This window comes from Xenia sp. Carnegie-2017, unplaced genomic scaffold (assembly GCF_021976095.1).
Source record: "Xenia sp. Carnegie-2017 unplaced genomic scaffold, XeniaSp_v1 HiC_scaffold_13, whole genome shotgun sequence".
NCBI classification, from domain to species: Eukaryota; Metazoa; Cnidaria; class Anthozoa; order Malacalcyonacea; family Xeniidae; genus Xenia; species Xenia sp. Carnegie-2017.
Window position 1 is genome coordinate 1,713,591 of NW_025813436.1, and position 16,926 is coordinate 1,730,516.

General features: G+C 32.4%; 2 long non-coding RNA genes across 2 annotated transcripts; one reads left to right on the plus strand and one right to left on the minus strand.

Annotated features, from left to right (window-relative positions):
* Window positions 1–4,427: 4,427 nt before the first annotated feature.
* On the minus strand, window positions 4,428–8,787 carry LOC124449411. Its single transcript, XR_006949389.1, has 2 exons — window positions 8,671–8,787; window positions 4,428–4,746 (listed from the first exon to the last, which is right to left on the minus strand). It is a non-coding gene; the product is annotated as an uncharacterized LOC124449411 (long non-coding RNA).
* LOC124449401 lies at window positions 4,989–7,015 on the plus strand. Its single transcript, XR_006949384.1, has 4 exons — window positions 4,989–5,285; window positions 6,084–6,195; window positions 6,471–6,536; window positions 6,734–7,015. It is a non-coding gene; the product is annotated as an uncharacterized LOC124449401 (long non-coding RNA).
* Window positions 8,788–16,926: the final 8,139 nt, after the last annotated feature.

Sequence of the window (16,926 nt, forward strand, 5' to 3'; positions counted from 1 at the left end):
CGTTGTTTTTCATAACCTATGGCTAGAGATATAAACATCTAGTAATATGCAAATAAAAATGGCGATATCTTTCACAAACAACTAACGAATTTTGACAGCAAGAGACATTATGTGTAAACACCCGCAAAACTGCAGCGGAATTTACACGGATCAGGATAGACCTAGTCCAATTATAGAGAAGCGTTTATATGGCGTAGTGTAAACGTAGTCTTAGATTGCATATATAGACACTTGTATTATGGTAGTAAACTTAACATAATTATATAGAATGCGCTGTTTATTGTTACTTTTTTCTAATCACATCCAGAAAAGTCTATACTTCCGACGATTTTGTGTTTATTGCAAATAACATTTGATACTTGTAGACAGGGCCTAAGTCAATATTTATACAACCTCCATGAAGAAGCAATATGCTTCCATAGAAACTTGGAGTGATATTTTCGAAGTGATATTTCCAGCAAAGATAGCTTGAGTCAATTTATTATATGATATTTTCGTCCTGCAAGAAATATTTTCGATTTTGTCGAGCAGGGGTGGATTTAGGATTTTCAAACATCAGTCATGGAACGCCGGAGGTGTTTCGAACCTGGGGGGTGTCTCCGAGGCATTCTCTCCTGAATTTCAAAGCCTTGGAAATGCCATTTTCAGCGTTTTAGAGCAATACAAACTGTTTTTTGTAGGCATCGTTTTTCCGTGAAAACAATATATTTTTCTTATGTTTTTTCAAAAAAAACTAAAGTGAACAATACTTGAATGTTTTGCCAATTATTTAGGCTCATTATCATGCCAAATATAAGGCTCATTGCCATGCCTAGGAACATAAAATTTACTTGACAATAATGCTATTCTAAAAAAGATATAATCTTTAAAATTTTCTACCAAGTTGTCAGGCATAGACCCCCCAGAGACCCCCATTCACACCTCTATATAATGAGTTAAAATAGAAATGAGGTACTACAAGGGACAGTTCATAGATGTAGAAAATTTCAGACTTCAAACCATGCAACCCTTTACCCATCTCCACATAGAGTGGCAGGAAATTTACCTTTGGAGAAAAAACTCAAAACATTTTTCTGCTAAAGGTTAGACAAAGATTATCAGGGTAAAAATTTGCAATTAAGGACAGCTTAATGTTATTGATGTTTATTAGGAATTTCACTAGACTATTATCTTCTGTAAGTTTATGCAAGGTTTGCTATATAGCAATTACCAGAAGCATTGTATTTGCCAATACAAACAGAATGTAATGGGGTAACCAACATGCCTTTAATCATATAATTACATGAATGTTAAAATTGGTTCAAAATTGCACATTCTTTTTTGAAACGAATCATGAAGCCCAATCATCGAACGACTATGTCGAAAAAGGAATTTAATTTATTTGGGATATGTAGGTACTTAAAGTTTTAAAGCTTCGCCATGAAAGCTCTGTGGTTATCAAATAAAAAAACAAATGAAGAAATAAAGAAAATGTATGTACAACTCAACTACTCAAGGTTTTATTTTTGGTGAAATTCTTTAAATTCTTAACTCTTATATATAAAACAACTACAGCTATCTCAATAAATTGATTAATCTTGTTTCTCTGTCCTGATATAACTACTAAAGTTGTGATGCCACTTTACCTAAGTAGCTAAAATATCAATAAGCATCAAGTAATAAAGTAAATGGTTTGAACCCGGGAGTATCGTTACATGTTTGTAAATGTACATCGTCCAGGTTGGTATAGTCCTGAGAAGGACTGTTGTTGTTGTTGTTGACTGACGTTTCGACAACTTTAGCAGTAGTCATCTTCAGAGTTAAAAAAAAATATTTTTTTTTGACTCTGAAGATGAAAAAAAAATTTTTAACTCTGAAGATGACTACCGCTAAGGCTGTCGAAACGTCAGTCAACAACAACAAAAAATTTCCTTCTCAGGACTATACCAACCTGGGCGATCTACATTTACAATTAAGCATCACGTAAAACATATATACCATTTACTCATAACGTTCTTCTCACAAAGAGCGTTCATACTTAATTAGTGCATCTACAACGTTGCCTAAACGAAATATGACCTGAATGGCAACTTAATTCGAACACGGTTCTAAAATCCTCAAAGGAGTACAAAGATGTTACACGTAAGACCACAATCTTTGTGCGCTAAAAATGTCTTCAACTTCAACTAAAATAATATTTATACCAGTTAGTATTATACATTTTAGAAAATAATGATATGTTGATAGACATAGCAAGGATCAATATTATTGGGAAAAACTTTGAAAAATCTTCTAATCCAGTGATTTACATGAGCAAAGTTTTATGCCAAAATGTATTGTTTGCTATTATAACTGCATGATTTTTATTCTTAAGTGTAATAGAGTGAACAACTAATTACCTAAGATTAATGCACTACATTTTGTTGCTACCATTTCAAATATGAGTAAGCACAATGGAAAAAGTGACATGTTTAAACCATAGAAGGAGTCAGTTGGCTATTTCTTTCTCAAAACTTCAGTCTAAATGTCAAACTCGTACAATTCGTATTCTTAAAATAAACAATAGCAACCACTTGGACAAAAACTACTCCATCCCTTATGTTAGATTCGACTGAGAAATCTATTCATCGTCATAAAATTCTTATTTCAGCAAATTAGAGGAAAGCAAAAAAGACAGAAACAGCAGCAGCAAGAAAACCAGCAGGTTTTGCCGTGGGCGAGTTAACATAGTCTATATTGGTAATGTTGTAAAGAAAGTTTTACATGTGATGACACACAGATTTCAACATTTGCCAAACATTTTCTATCAGCTAGCTTAATGTCATATGGTAAATAAGTATACCCAAGTTAAGTCGCATGTATATGAAAGTAAGGGGCTGTTTACATGATCCCGGCTAACCGGGACTCAGTGATGCGTAAAATAATTTCGACGCATTAAAAAGAGGCAAATCTTCAAGCGAAAAAATTAAAACTGTTTGTTAATCGCCACAAGTAATTTCTGTGGTAATTCTCAAAGTAGGCCAAATTTGTTGTTTAATTTTGAATGTTATTCGTATAGTTACTAAATCAGAATATTGTGAAATTGCCGAGGAAAATTTATCGGATGATAAGTATTAAATCTTTTCCATTTGCCAAAATCATTTAACGCTTGGCTGAATCCCGGCTACCCCGGCTCATGTAACCAGCCCCATAATGTACTGAGTTTGTAACCGTTTCAAATATATAAGCAAATCAAAAGAGCAAGAGATTAAAATAAATAGTATATTGTGTAAAATAATACCATTCTTTTTGTGAATAGTATGGACAAAATAAAGAGTTGTGCTTTTCAGAAAATAAATACACTTTGTTCTTTCTTCCTGTGTTGCTGGTTGAATCAACGCCCATCTTAAATAACCAAATTTGTCGGACCTTCAAAAGATCTTTGTGATAAACTAATCAGTCATAACACTCTCGAAAAAGTACAAACTGCTGCTGGCTTGCAGATTTTAGAGGAAGCCTTTAAGTAAGACTTACGAAAATGGTCAAAAGTGCTTGCCATATTTTTTTAAGAGCTCTTGAAAAAGCCTTATAATCTAAAGTACTTTTGTAAAACTTCAAGCACTTAGACAAACCACTTAACTATTCTCCATTTTTTTTGTTGTTTGAAGACATGCAGTCGTGCCTTCTATTGTTCATCAAAGCCAAAACCAATATTGAAAGCGTATCTGGCATTAGTTATAACGTTAATTTTTATAATTTTAAAAATAATATACCAGCATTAAAACACAAAACATACTGTCGGGACTGACGACATACCGTAGTAAATATAATTGACATTTATTGGGAGGGACTTAGAAGTGTTTTGTTTTTTATGATAGTGAAATAGTGATGTACGATTACGATTATTCATAAGTATCTGTACTGTGATTAGAATAAGAGCAAGCGTTCGTGCACGGTGACTGTATTCAAAACGGCAACTTGGGGTTGCATGAGTACAATATATTTAGTTGAATAAACGCATGTCTGTGAATTGTCGAGGACTACGATCTAAAAGCGGAGGTAAATTCTCGACAATACAATAACGAAATAAAGCAGAATCCAAAAAAGGACATCTTATTAACTTAAATTCAAGTTATCAAAAGAAGACAAATGGAATTGTAATATTTCGGTTTTATTTTAAAACCATCAATAAACAAATGATGAAATTGTCGTCTGGTCAAGCAATGTATACAATAACAAAGTTTAGTTGAAATCTGGACTACACGATTCTTAGGAAAGGGTAAATAAGGATTCAACATTCATCAAGAGATCAGACGTGGTATGCATATTAAGTCTCAATACCACATTTTCGGAAAGCAAAAATAGACTTGACAAAAATAAGGACTTCATGTTTGACATTGGACTACTTCCGTTTAAAGTCGGAGGCATTCACATTTTAAAAGAGGATCACACTTTACAAATACACTAGCTGTATTCACGCAATTGTATTTATTTTATTTAAAACAGTGTATTTGCGTATAACAACTAAAGAGTTAAGTACATAAGTCGAGAAGGTTAATTGAATTCACTGTCACCAATACTTTAATATTCACAAGGAAATTATCAGAGAACTTTTTTGAAAGAAATATTTCGCCGTGTATACGTGAAATATATTTTACGCATGAAGTCTGACAAGCAAAAACGTCTTTGAGTCCTTACCGAGTACATATTGTTCTCTTAAATTGAATATGCAATAAGTTGATAATGAAACAAATCACTTGGCTAAACATTTCAGCAACGGAGTAAATTCTGAAAATACAGAAGAATATATTTCGTGGACAGAAAAAATAGTAATGATGTTACTGTTATGACCAAAAAAGACATTTTTGCTGCTTGCACGAATAAATAAGTTACGTATACAACATAGCATGGGCAAAATTTTAAATATGTAGGTAAATTCTAGAACATAATTAAAACAGGTAGAAGCTGTGATAACAAAGCATACTAGCAGCAACAACTTCCTCAATAAAAAACAAACTTTGTTACGTGTACACAAAAATTGGTTATGTTTGAACTTCAAGAATTAAAGCTTTTTGAAATTTTTATGACTAATAGTGTAACATACTTTTCACATTTGCTTATGAAGAAGAGTAAAATCTCTTTGTTGATGGGGATACATTTTGAGGAACACAAAAGTTATGCCATATTGCTATGGATGCAATCATGAAGTAGAAGATGTCTTTGCTACCAGGATTGAAAAATTATTATGGCAAAACAAGACACAATGCAACATCACCAAAACATTCTTAACCCCTCATGGAAACTAAAAAGAATACGCGGATCTAGTGGTAGACAGAAAATATTTAATTTAATAAGTAATCACTGTTGATGAATATAAAAATTCAAATGCGTATTCACTTTATACTAAAATTCTGATGGTACCACTGGTAAATTTGTAGAGTTGTCTTCAAAACGTTTTAATATATCGAATGGGTGTAAAAAAATAATATTAAAACGACTGATAAAGGGCAATGTACTTTAGCCTAGCTATTCCACGGGTTTGCAGAGAAATAATTTCTCATGCAATATCCTGCGAGGTACTACTGGTCACGCGAGAGTATGAAGTTCAAATAATGGGTTGGGGACGAAGCACATGACGCATACTTATTTGAAACAGCTTCAACTATCTTCGCTAGGTGAAATTCAAGATCCAACGGAGATCTAACTGATTGAGAAAATTTTAACAAGAATTAACACTACCTTTATAATTCCAAGATAAAAATATTTAGGGGAATATACTTGTGCAAAAACATCATCTCTCAAAACCATAACCCTGCACTATTGAGTTAAAAATATTTTAGATATGGTTAGAATTTTGTAAAAGATACGTGAACAGATAAAAAGGTTTCCCATTTATAGCACAAACTTAAGTTGGAGTAAATAGTTAGATTAGCTTTACAGTCACAAGCAATGGGTATAATTGACATAACAAGACTTAAAAGAACAAGCGAACGAGAAACACAGCAATACCTCTTTAGCACAATGTCTGACAATCACATTTCTTTTCTTACCAACTCAACATTGAGATTTGCATGTTGGACATTTCGTTGGTGACAACCTCACTATTCTTGATATGTATTACCAAGGAAAGATGTCTCCTCTGAAAGAGCACCCAATGAATGAAATGAACTGCCACTTTCGTGCAAGAAGAGAAAAGCAACAACAGCAACGACACACAAACAGGAAAACATGGCTTGGGTGAGTGAAGCTAAAAATTCATGGCTGCATAAACGGTATTAAAGATATACAATCCAAGAATTCTATATAGAATGATTACTTTCTAAGAATTAAAAATGTAACCAGAACAGTTTACTTAGAATCCAACTCTCCAAGTTCAATGCATTTAAATTTTATAATAATACAAATACACCTTAGCTACGCACAAAATCTTCTAAGACACCAAATTACATTTGGCTCATGTCAGATCTGCATGACTTAGCAATTTATTTATGATCATATAATCGTTTTTATAGCAAACGAGACAACAACAAAGAAGACAGCAGCAGCGGCAACATGTAAATCAGAATGTTTTGAGTGGGGTGAGACAAATACACATTACATGATTGCATGAATGGTAGCAATATTTTCTTATCCCTTTTTAAGTGATTTCGAAGTTTCGTACGTTTACATAATGGGAAAGTGATTAAATATATACAATTAGAAAAAGAAACTACTGATGGCTCATGTCAGGATTTGACCAACCAATTTATTTTCAATCATAAAATTCTTTTTTCAGAATATTCGAGAACAGGAAAGACTTCAGGAGAACCAACAGGCAAACCAGAGAAATTTAGAAATATTATATGGCTGTTGATTAGATAAAGCATTATCAAGATTTTGAGCCCGTTGGATTATCGTATTTTCATCATACTTTTCATACAGAATTACAGAAAAAAGACTAATTTTTAAAAAAGTTTATTGGGTACTGTGTTTCAATTCAGAAGGATTTTACACATCTTAAAGTAAAAAGTTTAAGAAAGTTAATTGTTGTCTACTGAAAAACGTTGAACAAATACATACAGATATTATCACTATTAACTGCCAGACTTTTCAAGAGCATTAAGTATTTACTTGAAGTCATCTGAGATTATCAAGACTAATCAAGAGCATTTGAAAAAGCATTATAAATTCAAGAGCTTCACAAGGAGTTCAGGTAGATTAACAAACCCATTTAATTATTTCTCTTGGCTTTGAAGTTAGCATAAATGTACAGACAAGCAATAATCTATCAAAATATCTGTACAAATATCTGTACAAATATCGTAAAAATATAAAACAATGCAAATGTGCAGGGAATGCTCTACAGTCTTCCCAATAATATATGTGGAGTTATTACTTCATCATAAGAAATATCCACCATGTTATCGACACCAAAACCAATATTGGAATTGTATAAATATAACACACTATAGCGTTGTTGATAACGTATAAAATGTGCGACGAATATAATGCATACAATGAAAAGATTGCACAAAATAATTAAAAATAAGAATTTTCTTGACCTATTAAATCATTATTCCGAGGAAAACACTAAACTATAAGAAGAGGTTAAACTATCATCATGAGATTAGGCAAAAGCTCTAAACTGCAGTATATACAGAATTGTTACCACATCATTTCGTTAACTGAAACTCTTTACATCAGTATACACAAATAACACATATCTTAAGTTTCAACAGAATATCACTCTTTTAGCAGATTAAGAAGTGACATCAGAACAGAGCTCAAACATCAAATCACGCTTAACGAAGACAACAAATTGCAACATTTATAACATTTAGGGAGTTAAAGAAGCGAAAGATTTCACACACACGTTTATTTCCACAGGAGGGAAAAACCCACAGAGACGTTCTTTGAAACACATATTTTACGTACGCCACGTACAATGTATTTTATGCATGAGGTGTGATGAGCAAAAGCTCTTTGAAGTCTCTACCAAGTTGTTATTGTTATTATAAACTAAACATGCAAACATTACTTTATAATGCAATAAACTATTCGGTTGAACATTTACAACATTGCCGCTAAAAATGTTAGCACATAGATATAGCTACATAGCTTTATATATATACAAACATATAAGTAACAGACTTTATCAACATAACATTTGTTACCAACAGAAAAAACGAGATGACTATGTGTGATGTATGACTATATGTATACAATGGTCACGGAATTTAAACACCCAAATGAATTCCTAAATTTAATTAAAACAATTAAAGGCCGAGTCTGAGACTACAAAGCTTTATCATGGTAAGAACGTCTTTTATAAAGAATGCACCTCGCTGCCTGTATATACAAAAATGCTATAAAAGTCGTGGTTTAAAGTGATAAAAATCGTTTTGACATCATCAAATTCACTTCGTTGTAGCTGTATGCAAGAACAAGTTCGAATTGCTTATTGGCACATTTCAGGGAACACGAATAGACGCAATAAACAAGGAAAATAAATAATGGACGTTATAACATAGAAGATATGGAAATCGAATGAACTGCCATCTGTAAAGTAGCTTATTCAAGAAAACTCAGCTACTTGTATACAAAAATGTTCACGATAAACTAAAATACGAAGTCAATTTATAAGAAACATGCATGTCGCACAAGAAATAGGAATCTTAGGAAGAATACATGGCTAAACCGTCACGAAAAAACTAGACAAATGTCATTACTTACGAAGAAAAATGGAAATCTTATTATCCACTTTTAAATTTCTGAAGATGCTTTAGATTATTTCAATACAGCAAATAAATGTAGGAAGTGTAAGGATGCAACGAATTTCTGATCTCACAAAGCAGGTTGAAACAAAATTTGTCGTGGAACATCCCGCGAGACTTTTCTCGTTTAATATTTACGCGAAGGTTCATACTTTCATGTCGTCCAAATAGAATGAGGAATCTTCTGATAGTACCTTGGAGTATAAATTTTAAACATCAAACGCAATTGAAATACAAAGAAGTAACTTACGATCAGTTAATAGGCAAGTACAAACATCTATTACTTTTTACATTCTATACTTTCTAACTGCAATGTGTTTGATTGAATACTGATAATATAATATATAATGCGCGAGTGTGAATGGCCAGACATTTTAATCAAAATTTAACATAGAAATGAGCATGTCGTGTTGATAAGAAACAACTGTGTATTCAGGAAAATTTCTTTCTTCGTTTGATGCATGAACCTTTATTTTTCATTATTTTAAAACATCATTAAATTTTTAAAAAGGTTTCATGCATTAGTTTCAGTAACTAACTATTACAACAAAAAATTGAGCTTTCTACAACAAACATTGAAAAAGTAATCGTGCCACAAGATTTCCTTCTAAAAGGAAATAAGGAAAAGAAATTCGCATTTAAAGATCTTACTGAGAGTAGAAGGCACCAGATTCATAAGTTTTTCCTTCCTTCTGTTCACAACTATCCACATAGTTTTTTATCATATGCCTGTGTGTTTTCTTCTTTTCATTACCTTCTCTGTGCTCTTCTTTGAGGATGATTTGATACGATTGGTATCACAATGCAGTGCACCATTTATAGTAAGCACTCCAGGTAGTATGTCCAAGTTAAAAAATAATTTGAGAAATGATATATCTCCTTCATTAAATTCAAGACAGCTAAGTAACTTGAAAGTGCTACAGTTTCCTGTTCCACATATGTGGACTTTGGACATCTTTCCCATATTAACCCGTTCAGACACTCATTCACATTTTGCGTCAAATCATGAGTACACTTTAGCAACAAGCTTTCCTCCCAAAGACTTTCATAAATGGATTCATTTAGCCCCTCAATGCTTTTGGTATACCATTTTTATGATGGTCTGTAGTAGGGTCTTTCTTGTATCCACACCAACTGTCTTCAGTATCAGGGCAAAGTTCATGTTGAGGGTTATCATCACTTGATGCCACATAATAAAGAGATGCCTTGATTGCTTTCGCCATTTTATCTATGTCATGCGGGTTCTCTCTCACTGCCAATCCATAGTAATTTTGCAAAAGATCAATTTTAGCATCAGTCAATCTATTCTTTCCACTCACACCTTTACCATCACCCAGTTTTACTCCTTTATGCGAACTCTTCAACTTCCGAAGGCAACTCCCTACTCTCTTTTGCACATGTGCATGCATTCTAGTTTTTTTGGAATGCAATCTTTTCCAAATGGCTTTCTTTCAACAATTGCACTATATGTTGGTGAGTCACCGTCTCCCAACATATTCTTGTATCTCAAACCTCCGGTCACAATGGACCTCTCAAAATTTCTGATTGCTCCACAAGTCTCCATGCTATTAGATCTTCCTTTATGGTTTATTTTGCAGATGTGGGAAGCCTTCCATTCATAATATCTCACATCATGCACTTTCATTTGCCTTTTCAAGCCCTGCTGGCACTTGTCTGAACGCATTTCTATATCTAGACATTTCGTGATGTCCAGCGATATAGCGGTGACAGCACCATTATGGGAGGTTGCCCTTTCTTATGCAATGTCCCATCTAGTGAGATGCCACATCCTCCATTCTCATTGTCAAGTGCTTCTTTCATTTTTATTGCACAAGACAACATACTATCATTGGCCAACTGTTTCATAACAGGCAATAGAAAATTGTACCTTCATTGACGTTTTTCATTGGAGGTGGACATTTGCGAATCTTCTCTGTATTGCTGCCAATATTCATTCCGGAAGGGCCAGGATTTTCATAGCAGTATCGGCCATAATTGGCCATCTTCTTAATTTTTCATGGCAAAGTTCTACAGCTTTTCTTTTTTTATTCCGTTTGTTTCCCATGATATTTTAAAGTAAAAATTACGAGAATATACAATAAATCAAACAAAACAAATATTTAACGGGCAACTTAGAAGTACAAAGACTATTCTGACGTTTTTGAGAGAGCATTTTTGAACTACGCAAGGCGAGTAAATCGGTGAGATGAGACATCTTCAAGTCGTTGCTATGCCGACTAAATCCTACAATTAGAATGAATCTTTCCATAATAGCTTAGAATAAGATACACCAAAAGTACAGTTCAAAAACAGCTATTTATTTGCTTTTTGTGGGGTAAAATATGGTTTAAAACATGTTACTATGGCGTTGCTAAAGTTAAAAACTTACGACATGGTCTCTTTGGTGGCATTTTTTTTATATTTAGCATTATTGTACCGAAAAATAGATCCTATGTTCATCAAGTACAACAATCAGAGTAATATAAACTGCAAAAAAATTTTCCAAAAAATTTGAAAAAAAACGCTTCTGCAATTTAATGTAGTTCTAAAAAATGTACAAAGCTACTGATGCAACATATAAAAAATTTTCATACTGGTACATAGCGTTATGCAGGGGTTTGAATGTCAAGTGAGTTGAGGCAAAGTGGAAAACAACAATGCCATAACATTCGGAACCTAAATAACATAACTTTTACCTTTTTTATTTTGTTCTTATCTATCTCTCACACTGTAGCAATTCTAAATTAGAATGCATTGAAGCTTCCTCTAATCATAAATGAACAGAAGAACCGTTTCTATTTTTCAGGTTGCGCATGAGATATTTTATATAACAGCTTGCAGTAAAAAAGGATTGGTTTTGATGGCTAGAGCTACGTCAGTTGTGCATGGAACAAAGCATGGTGTTACACTACAAGTACAGGAAAAAAAACATGAAGTCTCATCACCAGTACAGGAAACAGGATATGGTGTCCGACCACCAGTGCAGGAAACAGAATATTGTGTCACATCACCAGTAGAGGAAACGAGATATGGTGTCAGACATCCAGTACAGGAAACAGAATATTGTGTCACATCACCAGTACAAGAAACGAGATATGGTGTCAGACATCCAGTACAGGAAACAGAATATTGTGTCACATCACCAGTACAGGAAACAGGATATGGTGTCCGACCACCAGTACAGGAAAGAGAATATTGCGTCACATCACCTGTACAGGAAACGAGATATGGTGTCAGACATCCAGTACAGGAAAGAGACTACTGTATTACATCACCAGTACAGGAAACAGAACATCATGTCACATTACTGATGCCCAGCACAGAACAGGAAACAACATCAAAGTAGTAAACTAATATATGTGTGTATATATATGTATATATATATATACAAAGTGTATATACAATGTGCCCTCCCGGCTATCACCATATTAAAATGCTGACTCCTGCAGTTGGGACACAAGACGTAAGGTTACACATTGTATGGATTGTATTGTAGAGTCACCAGAGCGCTCAAACCTATAAAGGTGAGCTTTGCGCAAAGCGAAAGCGGTGAACGTCTCTTTATGAGACTCTCTTATTTTTTATTGTAGATTGTGTTATGACTAAAAATAGTCATAAGACAATCTATAATAAAAAACCACGGGGATCGTTTTGGAAGTGGTCAGCGGTTACAAAAATAAGAAAAAGGGATGAGCCAGCAATGATACAGATATATATTAAATTACATTAAAATATTCAACAAAAAAAACAGTAATCACACATGTATAAAACAAATTTATTATAAAGAAACATATAAATCATTATTTTCAAACAATAAGTAAACATTAAGAGGTAATTATTGATAACAACGAGGAATCCATTCAAGTATTAGGAAATTTTATAGTGTAAACTTTGAAATAGTTCACCATGTACAGTATTTCACTATTGTTTTTTAAATATAAATTGCATCTTGATGTATTTAACAGTCTTTTGGACATCATTTATTTTATATTCTTCTAAATTATAACTGTAATTCCCATCAAAGTTTTCTTTACAAATGTAATTTTTTGACAATAAGGAGGAATCCATTGAACTTTATAATTTTTATCAGCATTGCGAATAAATGCAAATGGCATATAATCACGTTTGCGCATTTAAGTTGATTGCATTGAATTATTTGTTTTCGATTTTGCATCCATCGAACAATATTTTGCCTCCAGCCCAATTCATCATATAACCAATGTTCTTTGCAATAGCATTCTCCATTAAGAAATTACATCATATACAATATTTCACTATTTTTTCTTGAATATAAATTGTATCTTGATGCATTTAAAAGTTTTTTTTGACGTCATTTATTTTATATTCTTCTAGATTACTTTTTGGAATATCCATCAAAAGTTTCTTTATTCATTACCATCACAAATTTTCCTTTCTAGAATGTATGAAGCATTTATATATTGCATTTTTTGATAAGTAAATGGGAAGAAAAATCGCATTTCTTACCTTTTTTTATTTTTTTTGTACATTTCTTCTATTTTTTCTTCAAATCCCATTTTTAGTAAGTTTATATATTCTTCTATTTGTTGCACATTTTCCTTTTCAAATTTATTCATTTTTTCTTCAGTTTTTTTATTCATTATCGTTTCAATCTTTTTTTCTAACTTATTTAGCTCTATCTTTATATTATTAAAAACATTATTTGTAAGTTTTGCAATCAAAATATGAATCTTGTGAGTGATAACATGGAAAATTGCATGGCAGAAATAGATTTCAAAATCTTTTCGGAATTTATTCTCATTAAAATATTTTTCATCCTTTTCTTTTTTTGCATTTCCAATTTCTTAGTCCATTGATCAATTATTTCAGAAAGTGGTTTTGGTCCAATGAATCCTGCAATATATATATATATATATATTGTGTGGACCATCTTTTTCTTCGTTTTCTAGTTTTCTTTTCCATGCATTATTATTACTCAAAGAAGAAGACTTTTTTAAACTCTGTAAATTTTGCAAATATATTTTTGGGTAATTGTTTTCTTGATTTGCCATTATTTCGTTAGTAAAAAGTATATATAAAAAATTTTTTATTGTGCATTGTCTGATAGTAATGGTAATATCAAAATCAATGTATCTTATTTATACTTAAGTGTTATTAATACTTTTTATGAAAAAAAATTAAGTGTGATTATTCACTGTATTTTTTTCATTTTTCAGCTTTATTTCAATTGTTCAACAAATGTTTGATCATTATTCAGCCTTATTTCAATTATTCAGCACATTACTTATCATTGTTCAGCCTTGTTTCAATAATTCAGCATATTAGTTACCATTATTCAGCCTTATTTCAATTATTCAGCACATTACTTATCATTTTTCAGCCTTATTTCAATTATTCAGCATATATTTTTTATTATCCAGCAGTCTGGCACTAGCGCTTCACTTATATTGTTTTGTTTTGGCTACACGTGCTTTGAAACAATTAGTGACAAACAATTGTTATTTCGGTGAAAGTATTTCAGTGGTTTCAACTGTTCTTTGTTTTAATGGATAAACCTATAGAGGCTTAGTTTAAATCTTGTTCTGTCATCAAAATGTAAAACACAAGTAAAAAAGTAAAAAAAATTCTACCTCATATATAAAAGCCCTATATTTTATGCTCAACGTTTGGCTCGGAAATTTTACCGATTGAAGGTCTCCACCAGCAAAAATCACACTATCCCACTGCATGATATATTTTTCTTTATCAATAATGTACTTTTTGACTTTCTGTATTTATTCAACAATAAATTAGTCCATCAAAGTTCATCCTTTGACGAAACTTTTCCAAAGACATACACTTCATTTCCTCAGCCATAAAGATTTTTTTAACTTAAATAAAACGTCTGCAAATTTCTTGAAATGTTGCCATCATGTTGTTCCATGAATCACACAGCATTTTGAACAAAATAATTGCGATCATAAACCAACAAACCAATAAACTTTGTTCTCAAATTGTTCTTTTTTAAATTTACTAACCTTTAATAGAATTTATGTATTTATACTCTAAACTCAGCAACTTCTTCTCGACTGCTAAGAAGAGGATTTTAAAACGATTGAATATCAAAAGTTTTAAAAAAATGTTGTATTTTTTACACACCATCCTGAAAATAAGTTTTATGTGGTTTATGTGTGTGCATATATTGGTAAATGTTCTGAAAATAAGCCATTTGTTTGCAGAATGAATGAATAACGCACTACACTTCCATTAAGATTTTATTTCTATATTGTTTTCAAGAACATTTCTTGCTACGTTGCTGCTAGACTCAGCCCTTAATCGACAAGGTTTTAGTTCAAATGACGTAACTAGTTGGCAAACTTTGCCCTACTATGCAAATTGTTTTGTGCTCTCTCGCTGCAAAAACAAAAGATTGTAAAGGAATGAATGATGATAATGCTCTAAAATTTTCATAGCAGGACAAAACTTGCTGCTTTGATACGCCTCAAAGAATGGCCACACTTTCTTTATTCTCATGTCAGAACCAAGAGTTATTTTGCCTTGCCAACAGATTTATAGTTCCTAATAGCTTTCCGTTAATTGTAAATTAAACATATTTAGTAAAGAAACAAATATATCCATACGTAATATCTTGTATAAATAGAAGTAGTTTAACAATTGTAAGATAGATCGTAGGCCATAGACATTGACGTTGAACATTAAATGTGATCGTAATAGCTATCTGTGATATCTCTATTTGTTGGTGTAAGTCAATATATACTAAAGAAGGTAGATGGCTACATCACAAAACCTAACAATATTGACAAATTAGAACCAAGTTAGCGGATACATCACTTGATACATGTATCGTAAACAAAGTCTAACAAAGAGCTTCTTGTTTAATTCGAGTGAATGTGTATTAATTTTTTACAAATATTATTTACCTCAGACATACATATGTAGCTCATTGCCAACATACATATCACCTCGATCGTCCTTCATTACTTGTTATTTGAGACCAATCGATCATGTACAGTCAAGCTTGTATGTTGATTATCTTTGTAGTCATATCTCTACGGCTACGCAGTTGTTGAAATACCTGTCGTGTGTTGGAGTGTGGAGAGTTCCAGGAACTGCAGCGGAAATAACTCCCATTACAATGGTTTATCGTAAAGAACTTAATTAAGACTTAGGAAATAGAGGACGTTAATAAAGAAAATTAAACTTTTTTATTAGTAGAGAGAACATGAACACTTTAGGAAACAGAGAACACAAGTACTCTAGGAAACAGATAACATCAATACTTTACCAAAAAGAGAAGAAAAATATCTTAGAAAACAGACAATACTTCTGAAACAGCATTTCTTGCAGTTTGGATGGCATAACATTGTTATTCCTCAATTTAAAATTACGTTTTTTCTAAAGGAATTTTACCCATATTCAAAAAACTAATCCTTTAATATAAGAATGGAACATGCTTCCCACAATGGCTCAGACAAACAGAAAATAGATGTAATGCAGCTGTATTCGTTGGCCTGTTAGAAATGTACCATGAAAAGGCCGATGACAAGTTCCCAATAGCCACACACACAAGGCAGGAGATTTTATGAGTAGTTTTGCGAGTTGTTTTTGCATTAGGGTCGAAAAGTGGACGCTTATGTCAAGTGACACTAACAAGATGGAAGACCAAGTATTTTTGGTGGTAATATTAAGTTGACTAAATCTAAAATTTCAAAGGCTTCTCTTATTTAGCAATCACAGAGTATTAGAATGAGTTTTTGGTGTGTACTTTCAGCTCTCTGTGTAGTACACAACGCAATTGAGACTCCGTATAAGTAAACATTGTTTTCTCTAAACGTTCCGATAAGTATTACATGTCATCATCATTCATCAATGGAATATTTGAGCTTATAAAAAATTCCGAATTATGAATGAGATCGTGATTAACTGTTCATTGACTTCATTTAAATTAAATAAATAAACAATCAACAGATACCGTCTAATCACTCTACGCGTGTACACCATGGTTCAGTGAAGGATTGATACGATGAATGTGATAGGCCTGTTCGAATAATAATAAGGACCAATTGCTTTGTCTTTTACTAAAATACTTTTTTCAGTCGTAATTTCTTTGGCAGTTGTAATGGTGATCTTAAGGCTACTTTTCCATATGCATTACAACCCCTGGCGAATCATGCAAATGACTATTCTTCCATCTCCTTTATTCGGTTTTCAGGAGTGAAATAAACGCAGGCTGGAG